This window comes from Dipteris shenzhenensis, chromosome 2, assembly GCF_047967505.1.
Source record: "Dipteris shenzhenensis isolate YYH24624 ecotype China chromosome 2, Dip_SZ_1.0, whole genome shotgun sequence".
Classification (NCBI taxonomy): Eukaryota; Viridiplantae; Streptophyta; class Polypodiopsida; order Gleicheniales; family Dipteridaceae; genus Dipteris; species Dipteris shenzhenensis.
This window is the reverse complement of record NC_141597.1, coordinates 46,429,418-46,448,685: the sequence shown is the minus strand read 5'-3', so window position 1 is coordinate 46,448,685 and position 19,268 is coordinate 46,429,418. Positions and strand designations below refer to the sequence as shown.

The 19,268-nt window shown below is 41.0% G+C and overlaps 1 pseudogene; it reads left to right on the top strand.

Annotated features, from left to right (window-relative positions):
- The first annotated feature begins 2,065 nt into the window (after window positions 1-2,065).
- LOC147904856 (uncharacterized) lies at window positions 2,066-18,683 on the top strand (annotated as a pseudogene).
- Window positions 18,684-19,268: the final 585 nt, after the last annotated feature.

The following is a 19,268-nucleotide window of genomic DNA, read 5'->3' as shown; positions in this document are numbered from 1 at the left end:
CCACAACACGTGGTCCAAATGCACTCAATGTGCATCCTTGATCTTTAATGGCCATAACACCTCCCTAAACCCCACTATCCTTGGCACCAAAAGGATAGCACATTGTAAAAAGCCCCAGTATCCTTGGCACCAAAAGGATAGCACATTGAATGAATTTACAATGTGCTATCCTTTTGGTGCCAAGGATAGTGGGGCTTAGGGAGGTGTGGGCATGGCCATTGAAGATCAAGGATGCACATTGAGTGCATTTGGACCGTGTGTTAACACGTGGTCCAAATGCACTCAAAATGCTATCCTTTTAGTGGCCAAGGATAGTGGGGCTTAGGGAGGTGTTGGCATGGCCATTGAAGATCAAGGATGCATGAGCTATTATCTAATTGCTTTGGCATAACTTAAGAGGCAGGGCGGATCGATGAATTGTTTGCCCTTTAGACAGTTGACCATACCTCATTCGGATTGATAAATTGTTTGCCCTTTAGATAGTTGGCCATAGCTCATCCATCCAGATTACTACCCCCCATCCCACGCTCGTGATGCAAATACCACAACGCCCTTGCAACGTTCAATGCTATATTCACCCTTTGCTTCAAATTTAGCTTGTTACCCACTATCCTTGGCACCAAAAGGATAGCATTTTGAGTGCATTTGGACCCCGGTGGGTTAACACACGATCCAAATTCACTCAATGTGCATCCTTTTGGTGGCATTGTTGGCAATGCTTTAGTGCATTGCTTTGAGGATCATAGCAAGGCAAACCCATTGGCAGTTGTGGGTGACTGTGAGGAATGGCAAATGGAAAGCACGGATGAAAAACACAAATGGGGATTTTGTTTTAGCGTCGACTAGTGGTTGCCACACAAGATGATCACATCGGATGCAATTGTCGCAGCATACGTCATGTCCTCGGATTTGCTGAATTTTATGCCTATAAATTACAAATGCGCTCCTGCCGGTTGTGATGCCTCTGCATCTGAGATTCAAATGCTCTACATTTTTGGAGCATTGTTGTGAGTCATAGCTCTTCAATGGGTTGGTGAGTTGTAGCTCAGTACTAGTGTCTAGACCAGCTAGCCTGATTTTAATCAAGGGCCCTCCAAACTTACATATAAGTAATATTCATCTCTAATGTTTCAAAGATTTGGATCTAACTCATAGCCCCTTCTAATTTACTTCAGTTCTCTAGGATTCACCTTAGAGTTTCATAGCTAGTCTTTAGTATGCTTTTGTTTAGTCATAATATGCCCAAATAGTCGAGTCTACTAGGTTACTATGCTTCATCATTTAAATATAGCATATCTAATGCATCATTTGAAATGGCATATCTACTAGTGAGCCTGAAAATGAATCTTGTTGCATTGCTTTGAGAGTATGATTAGCACTTTAATTTCAAGGCAATAAAAATGTCTTCTTTGTATGCTACAATGTCTTGGTTTTGGGCATGCTTGGGAGCCTAATAACTCTGGCCAAATGCATGCATTTTGCATGATTTTGGGCAATAAAATGGTTATCTTCTGTTCATGATTGGGAATTCAATTTGCATGGCTTTCATAGGCAAAAAGCTTGAAAAAGGCATGCTTTTGGCCTATGAAAAGGTGTCCTTAGTATGCTCCTAAGTTCATATTATGGGAATTGCAAGCTTTAAAAAAATGTAAAGCACGAGCATGCCAAAAGCAATTGTTTAAGGCATTGGAGTACTTTGCAAATGTTTATGGAATTGAATGCATAAGAAATTGCAAGCATATGCTGTCCAAAAGCTTCATTAAGAGGGCAATGTAGCATCTAAGGAGAGGATGATATAAAGCTTCCCGAAAGTGCATGCTTTTGCATTTAACATTGCACTCAACTCACACATTTATGCTCTACCTATATGCTTTATATGCATGTTGGTTGAGTTGCAAAATTCTTGACATGAAGCTTCATTAAGAGTGTAGTTTGAGGCCAAAAGCATGCAAAGGACATGCTTTTGGCCTCTACATTACCCCTACTCATGTTTGGTTCATGGTAATTTCCTTTCATTTTTTGATGATAGATTTGTTCTCATTTTTCTACACATGTTGCAATAGAGATGCCAAAAGGTTCTAGAAAGAGGTTTTTAAAACTAGGACTTAATCCTAAGGAGCTAGATGTTCATCCTCATGCTGAGGAATGGGGAAAGCAAGTTGTTGTGGCCTTAAGTGTTCATCCTCCTAATATCCTTGTATATGAGGAGGAAGATGTGTCTAAGGAACATTCAATGACAAAGGTTGGGCATTCAGGTGAAGCAAAAAAAGATGAGGATGAATTTGCTGAGATGGACATGGAGATAGTAATTGGTGGGAATGTGATAGGGAAGTGCATATTCCTTGGGTTTGATGAATGCCCTAGGATCCCCTTTACAATTGATTCCTTATGCTCAGGTTAGTGGTTTGAGAAGCACCATATTTGCACTAAAGAGTGCTTTTTAGTATGAGGGTTACTTGCCTGAGAAGGGGGCAATCATTGTGTCCTTTTGCAAGTGTGATGGAGAGGAGAGTCCTGTTACAAGTGCAATTGTGAATACATGGTCACAAGTATGGAAGGATGTGGATAGTGAATTTGAGGAGGTTGCAAGCAAGAGTAAGTGGAAGTTTATGTCTAAGAAGATGCTCTATGTATGGGAGGGAAATCATAGGACAATTCCATGGATGGAGCTGATTGTTGAGGCTTACATGGAGACACAAGGTCTAGACACATAAGAGTGATGTGCACATTGATAGTCCCTAGAGGACATTTGAAATTGCATTGTTGTGGCTGACTTCATAAGGGATCTTTCAACTTTCTAGAGTTCTATTTCAATTTTTTGGGATTAGTGTTCCATTGAAATGTATTCCTTTCTTGTGGAATTTTAGATTGGATGAACATCCATTTCATTTTTTGGGATTCATGTTTGAGTGAAATGTTTTTCTACCTTCTTGAATTTTAGATCGAATGGACATGAAATCATTAAGCCAATCCTATGGGATACCCTTATCAATACCTGTGAATGTGATCCAACATTCTTCATGAATAGTCTGACAAAGGAGCAACAACAAATGATTGAAAAGTCTAGATCAAGGGATGCATCACCCCCCATGTCTATGTTTGGTTTAGTAGTAGGTGATTACATTACCATGGGATTAGATTTTGCTACTCCCTAGAAGAATGATGCCTACACAAAGGTACATGAGTTCTTTCTTGGAGTTGCTAGCAAGGGGAGGGAGTATACTAGGATGGGTAGGAAAGTAAAATGGGCCGTCGACTTTATACTGCTAGACTGCCCTATGGGTTTGGTGATGGAGGGACATGTTGGGATTCCCACATGGAATAAGCTTACAGAGGACCATGTTAGATATGGTAATAGTGTAGCAACTACTACACTTGGCAATGATGGATGGCTAGTTCTCTTCTATACTACATGTAATAAAAGAAATTTAAACATACTGTCTCAATTGAATGAGATTTTTCCTAAGGTAGGTCTTTCTAACATGTTGGAACAATCTTTATTTGAAGTCCTTGCATTACATGGTTGGGGAAATACATTCATGGTTCAGGGCTTAAGAGGTTGCACAGTGTGTAGTCTTGAGGGACAGAGTGCCTTATGGACATGTCATGGAGAATGTAGAGGATTTATGGTTGATTTTCTTTCTTCCATTGTTTGCTTTTATCACAATAGGTAATAAAAGTTTAGTAGTATTCAAACTTTCATGGTTTGTATGCAGATGCTTTCCTTCATGGTAGTATTTGCTAGATGTGTGGGCCGTTGTCCACTCATGTTCTACCAGGATAGCCAAATATTATTTGATAGACTTCACATCAAGCAGAGGAGTGACTCATGGACTCACTATGTCCCATATGCAGAGAAGATGGTAGGATCTTCATTGAGTAGGCATGCTAGAGGATCAATGGAGAGGTCCACTAGTTTTGTGGGTTGCATTTGATCTTGTTGTGTCCTATATGTGGCCTTTACATGGAGATGGGATGTGGAACAACACCACTTCTATGAGCATGCCATGCTACTAGTTATTCTTGCTTTTCTTTTGATAGTGATAGTAGTATTGCGCATTCCATTATGGAGCCCCTTGTGCAGGCATCATCTGCAAAGAGAGCTAGGTTAGATGTAGGTACTATAGAGGGGGATGAGTCTATGAATGCCTTGATGCCTACCACCAATCCATATGATCTCATAGTGAGACATTGGTGACTTGGATATAATATTTTTCTATGTTTCATTTTTTGATATTTTGAGACCTTTAAAGTAGTGTTTTCTCTTTTTCATATTTTGAAACTTTAAAAATGTAAAATCTAATTTTGAGAGTGGCAAATCCATATGGACTATATCTGATATGATATCTTGATTGTGCTTAAGAATTTGTAGTGAGTTGTTTTGTGAGAAAGGAGACTATATTGGTAATTGAATAATCTATAACTTGAAGAAAGTTTCTGCTTATTGGAATGTCAAGTTGACTTGGGCTCTAATGTTGATTTCTACAGCTTCCTACCATGCTATGAGGAAGACATGGCAAAGCAAGTGGGAAATATGCTAGAAGGATAAAAGACAATAATGTTGCTCAATTCTTGTTTGTCGATGATGAATGCTCTGAGGTGTAGCACATGCCTCACCTTCCACTGTGAGGGTAGCACATGCCTCACCTTTCACTCATGAGGAATGATCTCATTTTGGCTTCTTCAAAAGAACTCCATAGCTTTGATTTCCAAAGGACGTTGTATAAAGTTTTGACTTGATGAACATTTAAAATAGCTCTGTTGGTGGATGAAGTTTCTTGGCTCACATTATTCTCCTTTATTGAGTATTATGGTTGTATATTCCATGTTATGGCATAGAAGTCAGTCATGAAATTTCTTATGTCACTCAAGTAATTTGTTAAGTCACTAAAGTTCATGATATGGCAATAAAGCCAATAATGTAATTTATTAAGTCACTCATGCTACTAATTCAATCAATGAAGTTAATGAATTTGGCAAGAAGTACAATTAATAGCAAGAATTTGAGAATAATGAAAATACTTTAGAGCTTAAATTTATGTGCTCGTACATATCTTCGCTCACTTTTGGTGGCTCAATTTTCTACTTGGCTTGCTTTTGGTGGCTTGGCTTTCTGACTATCTCCACCGGAACTTTTTGCTTTAAGGCTAGAAATGCACAGTGACTGAATCTAACTAGAGCAACTTGGTAGAGTGATCAAAGAGTGCTAGGTGAACCGAGTGGCCCAACTCAAGGGAGGATTGAAAAGAGAAGGCTAAGCAATCCTCACCTATTTCCTAGACAAGATAATGTGTGGTGTGGACTCTAGATGGGCAACCACCCAACAAATGAGCTTGTGCTCCAAGTCACTATAGTTGCCTCCATAAACGTCATCATTTGGCACAAAGTCTTATTAGAGATTTTGGCATGACCGTTCCCTCTAGGGTAGTAATAGGTAGATTTTCTATGGACAATTAGAACTCGCTCACATTAGAATATGAATCGCTCACATTAGAACTCGCTCACATAGATTTTCTATGGATGATTAGAACTCGCTCACATAGATATTCTATGAATGATTAGAACTCTGCTCACATTAGAACTCACTCTCATTGATAAAGTGAGTCCCTCGATCACTAACAATTTCAAGTGGGAGGCCGAAGTGTGATATAACATTCTCATGCAGAAACTTGGTAGTTGGCATTAGCCTTCGTAGTGGCCTTGGATTCTGTCCACTTTGCAAAATAGTCAGTAGCCATGATGCTATGTCAGGCTTGCATCCCTTTGGCTACTGGACTGCTTGGACCTATAAAATCAATGCCTCATTTTTTGAATGGTTGATTGGTAAGAAGTCTCGTTAGAGGCATATAATCTTGCTTAAGAGGTATACGGAAGCTTGCTAGCAAGGGTTGTAGTGCTTAACAAATTTGGTTGCATCCGCAAAGAAAGTGGGTCACCATAAACCTACTCATAGCACCTTGCAAGCCATGAGATCTCCTACAAAATGTCCTCTTGCAATGCCCAAATGGACTTCTCCCATCACCTCCACAAATTCCATTTTATGGACACGGTGGTGCATTATACCATCCATACCCATTCGATAGAGTTGGCCGGCTATCAGTTGGTATGGTGTTGCATCTTGATGAGTCTTCCTATCCTTATTGAGGGCCTTGTCTTATGGGAACCCATTGGCAAAAAAGTGTCCAATCTCTTGAGCCCATTCCAGTATTAGATCTATAAGGAATAATAGGGCATCTAGGAGATCATTGTCCACTCCCATTGTAGATTTTCCATTTGGAATTCTGGACATATGATTAGCCATAAAACGGGTGCATCCATTTTGTATAGCTACGGCTTTATGATGCATCCAGTCATGTAGGTTTATTCACTAAATATAGGAGGGCCTCGTGGTCCACAAAGAACACTTGTTTGCTAACAAGTAGTGTCAAAATTTCTTTATGGCATAAACCAACCCAAAATTGGCATTTGAGAGGGTTGAGGGAGATCCTATAGAGGCGACACTGTTCAAAAACAAGTTGAAGATATGTAAGGTGATCATCCCATGTGGAACGTGCCCTCTAGGAAATCTCTCAGGTACTCTTTAAAGTTGTGATCATCAATCGTTGGAATGTTGTGGGAGCATTGGTGAGCTTGAAGATCATCACCTTGGAAGTGTATACTCTACATTCCATGGTGAATAATGTCTTTGTTGATCTATTGGTGCTATGGATACTTGATTGTACCCCGAGAATCCATCTAGGAAGATATAAGCCTCCTTTCCTATGAATCTTTCTACCATGTGCTTGATAAAGGGCAATAGATAATGGTCTTTTCGTGTCGCAATATTTACATTTTTCAGATTGACACATACTCAGATCTTACCATTCTTTTTCAAAACAATGAGAACAGGAGGAGATACCCAATCTGTATGTTTGGTCTCATAGATGAATCCTACTCAATTAACTTTTGTATCTCTTCTCTCACAATCATCGCATATTTTGGATTCATAGGGTAGGGTCTTTGCCTCACCACCGTGATCCAATGTCATCCATCATCGGGATGGTATGTTGCATGACCTTGAGTGGCACACCCTTCATATCAGTGTACATCCAAGCAAAGCAATCTTTGTATTTCATGTAGGAGGTCAATTAGGGCCTCTTCTTGCCCGGTTGTGAGGTCATGGCTATGTAGACCAGTTTAGAGTTTGGCTTCTAATGCAAGATCCACTTCCTTGAAGTTAGGCGGACTATCAACCATATTGATTCCCCTCCTCGTAGTCATTTTTTCTTGCTCGGGAAGTATTTTATGGTCTTGGACCATGTAGGCTTTAAATGCTTGGGGAATTGCCACAAGTTAGCCTCCTCTTCTTTGTCATCCTCCAAGGCTTTTGGAGCACGTTGCTTCTCATTAAGAGAAGCCTTTGTGTTTTTAGCCCTTGGGGCCTTATCTTTCTGTGGATATTTAGTTTCCTGTGAGGCTTTGCTTTGGTTAGAGGGGTTTCCTCTACCTTAAGGGATCCTAGGGGGGTCTTAATTTTGTCTAATCTGGATCCCCAAGTAGAAGAGAACTGATCGTGTGTCGTAATAGTACCGATGTTTCTCAATCAATGGAGGTCAATCTTGACCTTTTGTATCCCCTTCCCATCCTCATGCGCCCTCCAAATATTAATCATATTTAGGGGTACTATAGCCCCGAGCACCTTGGAATTGAATGCCGCCATTCATGTCCCTATCTTCTTGACCACATCTATGGTCACGAGGACATGCATCCAATTTTGTGAGAACTCGGGTTTTGGCAGTAGAGCATACTAGTGTTCATTCTAGTCCACTCTTGTGTCCCTCTCATCGCATGTTTATAGAGGTTGTCGATTGTGTGGTATTGGACTCAGCCGCCACAAATAAATTACTGGTCATAGGGTGGGCCTTCCAAGTTTGAAGGTTGACCCTCACAATTTGCTCATCCTTGTGCAAATACATTCTATTGGAGGACCAATTATGGACTAGACCTGCTATAATCATAAAGGGTCTTCCTAGAATGACGTCATATCCATCCGGCTATCCATGGAAATCCATCACAGCAAACAAAACATGGTAGGTGAGGCTGAAATTTTTTATCTTGATATCCCTCAAGAATCCTACTGATTGGGCTGTCACTCCATCCGCTAGCTTGAACACCAGATTGGTACTTTCAATTTTAGGACTTCCCCCCTTGACCTAGCTCTATTTGGTGACGATGCTAACACCCACCCCTCCATCTAAGATTGTAGGAGCACTCTTGTTTTGGTAGGTGATTGGAAGTACAGCATTACTATCGTCACTTTCAAAGTACTTACCTAGTTTATTGATCGGTATCTTAAGAAGGTTTGTATTGTGCCCATTCTGCTAGATGGTAAAGTCATGAGACATCTCTCAATGTCGATATCCCAAGGTCATTCCCTAGCCTATGTATCTATGAGGTGGCCCCTGACCTTACCCACACCACCAAACTAGTATAATCAGGACCAACTAGCCATACAAGGAGCCCCCTGAGCCAACCAAGGGCAATATAGGGCTAGAAACCTTCCATTGCAACCACCCATTTTAGGCGCTCAACCTCCACCACCTTGGATTGCCCCTATGAACTGGGTGATAATTGAGGAGCCACTTAGTGAATGTGAGTATCTAGACTATGCCCTTGCAACTCAAGTTTTTTTCTCTCCACATGAGAGTTTCTTATACTAGTCCAGCCAGATAAATCATTATATCATGCAGGACGAATAATACATCCAAGTGTACCAAACGACTCCCACCACACAATGAGCCCGGAACATGAATATCTTGAACTGTAGACTAGCCATTCAATGCTATACCTGTTAAGGACCACACTAAGCTGGTGATTGTTCCTACAAAATGCCAACCAACCAACCGGTAGCTTGCTATAAATGCCAAGGACCTCACTTCCTGAAGGACCACCCTATAAGTATGACCACCCCTTGTCGGCAACAACAATTGTTACAAACACAAATGCTCCATTGTGTTCGAGCTACGGAGTGGACCACCTTTACAAGGACTCTCCCATGAGAAGGACTTTTAGAACGGCCTCAGATCTTAAGACTCGCATTAATCTGCTGAGTATTGAGAGAGGCCAAGTGTCCTCAGTGTCTTTGAATTTGATCACTAGGGTCTAGGCTAGGGCAATGAGTAAGAAACTATGAAAGGAGGCCAATAAAGATTAAGCAACCCAATCTAGTCTAAAGACAAGGGCTGCATGGGTGCACTTAAAGTAGGAAGGGATTGGACAAAGTCATTATCGACATTAGGTTTGATGAGGACATGGCTATGTATCCACTTCCACATCTTCAAAACACACCTGGTCGGTGCTAGATCGCACCAACCCTCTGCCTAAGGAAAAGGATAAGGGAAGTGGGGTACAGTCACACAAATAGAACTCAAACTCGACATGTCATAACAAATATCCCAACCCCGCTATTGAAAAGCAATGCCTTGTAGAGGTACAATAGTTGGTCCTCAATTGTCGTCGATAGAAATTGAGTGAAGGCTTAAGACCAGCAGGGGCATGAATATTGTTCATACAAACTGCCAGGCCCTAAACAAAGTCCTAAACTCTATCTCACCTTGGAAAAGGTAGATGAGGAAGGTTTGGGTGACACATCGAGGGGATGATCTCTCTTAAGGAACAAAATGTTTGAAGAGGATCCCATGTGGCATCAAGATGCAAAAGAGAACCCTATGTCCTTTTATGGTTTTGATGAGTTGTAGTAAGAAGGCTGAGAGCCTTTTGCCCAACCTCAGGCTATGGCAGAGCTAGCTCCATTCTTGTCCATGGAAGTAAAAATGCCTATAGCAGTCCTATTAAGAGGGAGCCCATCCTTTCAAGAGATCTCTCAAACTGGATGAATGGGTAGATGGTCACTCCTGAGGACATGGACACTGTTGAGGTAGTTGAAGCCCTATGGAAGAGCCTCAGACTCTATGATTACCATGACCTACAAGTCCAACAATGCACCTACAACATTGACCTACAAGTCCAACAACGCACCTGCCCTAGCAACACTTGGAACCGTAAGTCCACTAGCCATGGTCAAAGCTTCCTCATCCACCCTTGTAGACACCAAGGTGGTGCTTTCTTCCTTCAACGATGATACCATCATGGCATCAAGAGGAAAGGAAAGAAGGCCACTAGTAGTTGTATCCACCATATCGGCAACTCAACCCGTGGCCTCAACCCCTATCTCTTCATCAAGTCAAGAGAAAGGGTACGGCTGGCTTCCCAAGGGTATGCTCCCCGACCAACACTCTCCAATCTCCAGTGGATCAAATTCATTGTGCAGCCTTGCTCCCACCCTTACTTCTTGCACTAAATCAGGTGCAAGCTACCAAACCAAAGAAATCTCAAAGAAGGAGACATGCATCAAAAAGAAAAAAGCAAAGAAGCCATCCCACATGGATTCCTAAGAGACTGCTTGAAGCTCAAGGATACTATGAAGGCAATGAGTATATTTAGGTGCCTAAGACCCACCACATAGCTAGTCCTCCTTCCTTTGAAACCCCCCATTAATACCAAGTAGTCTTGGAAGTCATCTAATGTCGAGGTAGTAGTAGCACCACAAGGACCTCCCTCTAAATTGGAGGTAGCACCACAAGAACCTATTGCTAGACCTCAAAGAAAAATATCACTAAGGTAAAGTCACAGGCAACTCCTTCTACTGCGAATTCTCATGTTACAAGGGAGGATGTCATTAACCATTGTAGTAGTTACATAAGAACCTACTGCATCAAAGGAGAAGTTCGAGGCCAATCACCTGGTGTGCCCCGATGGGTTCCCAAAAGCAAACCACTGAGTACCATTTCTACTTCTACTTCAACATCAACAGCTGGCATGGTAGACCCATAAGAACCTACCCCTAAAGATGGAACAGTGCCACAAGAACCTACCATCGCCCCTATGCTATAGATACCAGCTTCAGACACAGACATGCCCACAAGTGCCATGCAAAATTGAGCTATTCCTAAAGTTTATGAAGACCTTAAGGCCATACTGCTTGCAATAGATGCTGGTCCCTGAACCACACAATTCAACACTGATGAGCTGGTAATGCCATTTTTTCACAACTCCACGATGTAGATCTTTCCCTCTTTACATGTGCACTTAGCAAATATGAGGCTTTGAAGGAGGCTAGGTACTCTAAGTCCCCACAAATTTGATTTCATTGATCATATCTTGTGTCTAGTTGAAAGTAGGCAGTCCATGAATTAGGTGAAAATAGGGAGTCTCTACAACAAGTTTGACCTTAGGTGAGAATAACACCCTTTGCTGGGTGTGGTCTACACTAAGGAAGTCATCTTAGCACATGTTCTCTTAGGTGACTAGGGTCATGAAGTCAGCAAAAGTACCATTCTAGGGTCCCTAGATCACCCCATCGCATTCCAAGTCAACATGGCATTTTGTGTTCATGCATCATAGTCGAAGTGTCAGCACAACTACCCCATTTCCTCACAAGCACATAGGTGAAGCTAAAAAAAGTTAACGTCAATAGTCCCTCTCCAATCCCAAATGGTACAATCCAAAATTCAACCCCCACATGAGCCCGAACAATCAGCTATATCGGTGTAATGCTAAGGGCTTTCAGCTATACTACCACAATGCGGTGAGCTACCAGGCGCTTTAGGAAAGTGGCCCCTCTTATTCACGCCATGGGCCTTCAGTTAGTAGCGGACCGGTTCCTATGCCACCTAAATCTTTGTTAGATGGTGGACTTTATAAATAAATTCAACAATGCCTCAAAGATAATGGGATGGCTGCATGCAGATGAGACATGTAAATTTTATCAATTCACTTTTGCTACAGTTTAAAGGGAATTTGGGTTGCTCAGTGTCTTTAAGCCATATGCATAGCTCCGTTGCATGGATTAGAGCCAAGGGCTAGTTCAATATGACACAAGAATCCATAGGAGTGGGATCCCTATCAACTTGATCCATGACCTTATCACACTGCTAATGCTAGTGCTACATGACACAAGAATCCATAGGGGTGGCATCCCTATCAACCTGATCCATGACCTTATCACACAGCTAATGCTAGTGCTATATGACAGAAGAATCCACAGGGGTGGGATCCCTATCAACCTGATCCACGACGTTGTCACTACCAAGGCCACTAGGGGAGTTACCTTGCTGACATGAATCTCCCATACAGAACATCATAGTGTCATACTCCCTAATCTACTCACTTTTCTACATCAGCCAGAGGAGATGAATTGGGCCAAATTCTTCTACGCAAAGTTGCCCAATGTCTCCACCCACTCGAAGGATCAAATTGGGAATTTGATGTCTTTCATGCCAATCATACATTACTTATATGATGATCCCGTACTTGATAATTTTGGTGATGCCACCAAGGGCAACACACTATTGTCAACTCCAAAAACACTATGGTAAAACATCCAAGAGTGTTTTTAAAACGTAACCTAGCAAACATACGTACCAATCCTTTTGGACCACGACATATAAATTTATGGAAATCTAATATGGACACTCAATATATCTTGGAGTTGTATGCAACCGCATCGTACTGCACATCGTACCTCACAAAATGCAACAATACAGTGACAAAAACTTTTAACACAATTATAGAGAAATGCAAGCACGAGCATTGTGATGCTGGTACATGTATCTAGCAACTTGGTTTAGTATTCCTAAACATGCAACAAATGTCTGTTCAACAAGCAATGTTTATAATACTCTCATTACCCCTACACGATGCCTCCAGATCATTCCAATTCATCAACACGGCACCTGTGCAAGACCAATCTTTTGTGCTGAAATGCAATTACGAGCTCCAAGCCTTACCTAACAATTCCACGGACATAAAGTGCACATCAATTATAGAAAAATAAAAGGCACGTCCCTCTTGCCTTGACAATTGTACCCTATCCGACATTGTTGCATTTTATAATTACAATGAGAGCTTTAGAAGGAAAAAAAAAAAAAGAATCATAAGATCAATAAAATACAATAGACACGGCGACCCCAAAAACTACTATAGAGAGATGATCTTACTGCATGTACTGAGCATGTACCTTTTTGACAGAACGAAGAGAATTTGAAAGGTTCATATACAATGTGGAAGGACTTCTACAATCTCCACATTGATAGTATAACAAATAATGCAAAGAAATACAAACATGCTTATTGTAATAACGAAGAATCTAGGTGGAATAACTTTGAAGAAAATGCTAATCGATTGTCAAAAGACAACAATGACTTCATAAGCTCAACACCGCTCGACTTTCATGAGAACTATATCAAGTTAACCAATGCTACAAATGTCGAGTTATATAACTTGACCTATTGAGAAGACAAGAAAAGCCCAAACGAAGCATCCCACCGTACCAATTACTAAAACCAAAAGGACTTACTTTATCCTTAGATGAATACTACAAACATATATGACAACTGAATCCACAACAGTGCCAGATTTTTTATGACATCGCATTCAAGTTAACTTACCAAGAAGAACAACAATATATACATTCATCATAGGAGGAGCCGGTACCAGGAAAACAACTCTCTTAAAGGTGCTTGTTGAATTCTTAACAAGAAAATTCAATTCAAATAAATACGCTGATCGATTGAAACTAAAAGTCCTGAAACTAGCATACACTGGTAAAGCTGCATACAATATAGATGGAATAAGACTACACTCAGCTTTACATATTCCTATCAACCAAAGAGAAAGTCACAGATACCAGATGAATGATTAGATGCGCTCACAAAAGCGTACTCCGAACTACAAGCAATAGTCATAGACAAAATATCCCTAATAGGAGCATGGATGCTTACAACACTAGACAAGCGTTTACGTGCAATTAAACATGTTTGACATTTGCCATTTGGTGCAGTGCATGTTTTCTTCTTTGGTGACTTATATCAAATCCTGCCTGTGTGTGACAAGTGGATATTCACACGAGAAGGTATACTGCCTACAAACATCTGGACACATAATTTCAAGTACTATGAACTCTCACAAGTTATGCGGCAAACTGATATTGAGTTCGTAAACATTCTAAAACAAATTTTAATAAAACAAACAAACACAGAAAGAAATTAATACGATAAATGAAACATGTTTCCGCCGTGAACCTCCAGATGACTTGATAATACCACGCTTATTCTACACTCAAAAGACTACAAACTAACACAAAAACATCGTTTTCCAAAAAACCCAAAGTGAAATTCACATTTTCAAAGCAAAATACTTTTACAACAATGACTATTTTAAAACAAACATAATGCTACCAAATAATCCAAACAAAACAGCTGGTTTACATACAATGCTAGACTTAAAGCCATCATTGTTAGTAGAACTATGTACAGGAAATTATGACACAACAGATGCACTAGTTAACAAAGCAGACGACTACTTTTGCACATCAACAATAACAGATACAAATGATCCAATTATTTGGATACAATTCCTTCAATCACGTGTAGGTGCACAAACATGAGCTCGACATGCAAACTTATATATAGATGGCATACAACACCATTGGACATGCATCTTTCCTATCTTGAAAGAAATACAAATAGGACACCAGAACACAAATATAGTAATAAAAAAATAGTTTCCAACACAAAGAGCTGCAGCTCTGCAGCTCGTCTTACAATACATCGCTCGCAAGGATTGACTCTAGAGCAAGTAGCTTTCTGCCCAGCAAACGTTACTAAGCATGGGCTAACATACACTGCACTATCACGTATAAGAGCAAAAGAACACTTATATCTACTATCACCACTGACAACTTCGAACTTTCATGTAGACAATGCCGTCGAGGAAGAAATTGAACGACTACTAACAAAATCCTCGTGGCAATAATCAATCTTACAAATACAAGACTTAAACGCAGGTCACCACAATATATTGACATTAAACACTCGTTCTTTATCAGCACACGTAGACGATCTAAAGGCACATTACTTTATGAAATATAGTCATGTCATTTGTTTAACTGAAGTTAACATGCCTCAATTAACTGCATACTTCACCCAGCAACAAATACAAATCCATCACAGCTTCTAGTAAACACGCAACAACACTTCTCTATGACAGTAAATATAGTTTAAAAGAAAAACACTCGTAGAAACAATAGCCGATTATGACATAATTGAATAGCAATATATCCTTCACCTTCTAGTAACCAAAAAGCTTTCTTAACAGTACTGAGCAACAAGATAAAAACAAAACCAACTAATTCTCTAACATTCATCCTTGGTGACTTTAACATTGATATGCTCATGAATAGTAAAGAACAGAGAGTGTTGCAATCATTAATGTCTGCAAATCATCTAGTGCTAGCAAACATCTTATCGACAACTAATTACAAACCACTTCTAGATCAGCTATGGACAAATGCATCGCTATTAGAATTAGTCACCAATAATATACTGATCTACTAGTCAGATCATGATGCAGTTATGCTGTCTTACAAAACACCATCGTATATGCCTTCATTTAAAATAGCACAAGAAACTTGACAATAGAAAACTTCATACTTGGGAACTTGAAACTTGAATATGAGATAGCCAGAAAAGTGGATTTCTAGATTCCTATTCCACGGTTAAGATGATCGCTAAATTGCTCGCTTTCTATTAATGCTAAATACATAGACAATCGATCCCTTCAAGTATGCTCGTAAATAATTCGATCGACAATCGATCCTTTCAAGTACGTTCATAACTAATTTGCATTAATAGCTACTTAGATTGTTTCCCTTTCTTTCACATCCTAACTTTTCTTGAACTATAGCCACTTTTACTAAACAAGCAGTTCTCTTTACTAGCAAAGTTCCAATGATACTAAAAAAGTCTTGCTATATTTCACAGGAAAGAAGTCAACCTCCAGCAACAAAAAAGCCAAAAGACCTGAGCAATAAAGTCACTAATTAAAAGACAGGTAAATTGCATGCAAAGTAATGTGTGCGTTCTCTCTCTTTGAAGGTATAAAAACTTGAATCATGGCTACAATCTAACTTGCTTTCTTTTAACTCGTTAACAGGTCGTGTCAACAACGAGATCAATGATAGTAGCGCAGCAACAAAACTGCAAGCCCAAATCTGGAATCTATTCACAAACCCTATAAGCAAAGCATGATTTGCTTCTTCGGGAACATCAAAGTTCTTAGCCACATTAAATGATTGCATGATATAATCTACAAGATTCGCCTCTTTGACTCTCACTATACTATCACAATCAAACACTTCAGTATGACGTTTTTAAAGCTCCACACAACTTATAACTTTCTTCAAGTTCCTCTTTCAAAGTTGTAAATTTCCCTTTTCCCTTTAATTAATGTAAATTTCTAACTCAAAAAGATCCTTGCAAAACAAGGTGGCGATACCACTCTGGCCTTGCTTGGAACCTTCGCCTTCATCACTCACCATCTACTATTGTTGCTCCTGCTGCTCTTCTGCTGCTTGCTATGCAAGGCTAAGGGGGTAGGTACTAAGTACTTCAAATAAAGGAACTTGCTAAAACAAATTTAGTAAGATCTAGGTTAGTTCCTATTTGGGTCAAACAAATTTGGTAAGATCTGGGTTAGTTCCTATTTGGGTCAAACATTCCTAACTACATCATTAACCTAAGAGCCGACCCTAGTCCCCACTAACCCGATCAACTTGACCGACTACTCACAAACCCCCACTTTCCCAACCCACCTCCCAAAAATCCACTCATCCGTTAGACCCTTTACAGGGCCAAAAAGGAGAGACTCTTAAAAAGTTTATGAAAAGTTTGGTTCTATTCTTTCCTGTATGGGCAATGCTTGTTTGGCTGCCCAAAAGTTACACCAAAGATTTGAAACACCAAATGCAAAGCCCAAATATATATTTGCAAGGGCATGAGCAAATGTAAAGACCAGCAAATGCGAGGTGAGTTCAGATTATCTGCAAGCAAGCACTCTGGTTCTGCAAGGGCGAAGTGAGTTCAGATTATCTGCAAGCAAGCTCTCTTGTTCTGCAACTGCTCTTGGTAGAGATGCCGACTCTTGCTGTTGGCGTGAAGGAATCTGACGAGTTCCAGTTTTATCAATTCCTTGCCGAGCTTAGTTTCGGCATATCTGTGAAAGAGGCTCTCAAACGCAAGGTGTATGCCTCCTTGATACCGACGCCTTCGCTATTCATCGTGCGGAATTTTATGAGATTTTATTACCTTGCAGAACCTGTGGCGATATTATTCGTGCTTTTTCTCCTGCCCAGCGTGTCAGGCAGGGTGAGACCATACATCGGGGCATCTGGGATAAGTACATGAAAGCTGCGAGGCGCGCTTGGGAGACCGAGTATGTTGTCTCAGAGCCAGTACATGACTTGGTAGCAAAGAAGCTGGAGGATTATTCCTCCAAGTGGGACAAGCATTGTTGGTATGCGCCTGTTGTTGCTTTGGTTCAAAGCAGTGGATGGGGCAAGTCACGGTTGATCTGCCAGCTTTAGCTCAAGGAGATCTTTGTATTCTATATATCATGTATGGGGGAGAAGCAGAGCGGGTTTCCAAGACGAACCTGGAAGCTCGCAGACATTTAACAGCGATCGACGGCCAGTGAGGGAAGCTTTGTGGCACTTGTTCTTAGCATCCTTACGGTTTTCAATAAGCATGCTGACATGACAGCTGAACAGTGGATTCAGGCACAGGAGAAAAGTAATGAGATTCAGGAAGAAATACATGCTGTATACGAGCAAAAACTGCTGGACATTACTTCGCATGATCAATTGCAGCCAGCCGAAGCCGAAACACAGTTTGAGCTCTGCCTTAAGGACGAAATAAATAAGCAAGAAGGGCATAATGTGAATCGTCTTTTGTGTGTTGATGAGGCTGGGGAGCTCGGTGACAATTTTGTGAAGTTCAGGAGGTCACTTAGAAGTATTCCCAAGGGGAGGAGCTTCTTTTGCATTGTGCTTGGCACTGACAGGAAGGTGGCAGACTTAGCAGCAGCTGCAGAGGACAATCCAAGTCCGCGTTTGAGACTGGCTAGCCCTTATAATGTGTACGATCCATTATATTTGATTGGGAAGAGTGACATTTTTGCTAAGGCTGATAGCAGCAGTGAGGCTTTAACAAGCACGGCTCCAGAAGCTGTGATACGATATGGGAGGCCACTCTGGCAGTGTACTATGACTCAGTGGATGATGCGAACAAGCTGTCTGCAACCATCTAACTCGCATAGATGAAGTTGCTGGGCAAGAACATCAATACCTCAAAAGCAGGTTGGGTGAATCGGGACATAGCAGTAGCGGTTTTTGCCTGTATTGTGAGACTTGAATGGGGGAGGCTACCGCAGCAGCTTGTGGCAAAGCACATGAGGACCATTCTCAATAGTTCAAAGGATAGGAGAAGAGTGTACACAGCAGCGGCTGTGGAGCCGGCTCTTGCCGCCGCTGCTGCTAAGTTGCTCCATGCTAAGAATGATGCTTTCCTGGGTAATTTTTTGGACAGGCTGATTGAGGTTTTCCTAGATGATGCTAGCTATGCATGAGTGCACAGAGAGTAGGGAATATGTAGACCCTGTCACATTGGCGACCTTTTGGAGAAAATGTTTGGGAAGAGGATTGTGGACGATTTGAAGGCCAATTGTTGTAACTTGAACGAACATTTCTTGCTCAATTCTTTTACCCCAATATCTGAACAACCTTGCAAACAACTCATAGATGCAGCCTTTGCCAGGTGTACTGCACTTACTGCCCGGAGGAATGAGTTCCCAATTGACAGTATCCTCCCTAATCGAATAGGGTCCCCAGATTTCCCTTTGCAACCGGCCTTTGATAAACAAAAGGAAAGTGATCTGGTCTGCTGTAATTTTCTTTATGACGGGAATGAAGTGGGCCTGCTTGCTGAATCTGCAAATAATGGTCCATATTCCATCATGTCCACATGGTGTACGAGGAAGATCAAAGATAAAATCCATGGCAATGCTCTGCCAAGGTCGATTGGGAATAGGTAGAGGCTGCAGCAGTCCAGCCGGCTTCTGCTTGTCATACTTCACCTTTGGCAGGTGATGCATGTCCTGACATATGCCTCGACGTCTTTCCTCAATGATGGCCAAAAGAAATAGTGCTCCACAGCTTTGATGGTCGCGTCAATGCCTCTGTGTCTTGCATAGGGTGGAGCATGACTCTCTGTCAACACTTTGGGCCTCAACTGTTTCGTGACACACAATCTGCTATGATCATCAGAAATCCGTCTAAGAGAGTATAGTGCTCATGCCTTTGTCCATCAACCAACTGATCATAAATCCGTGAAAAA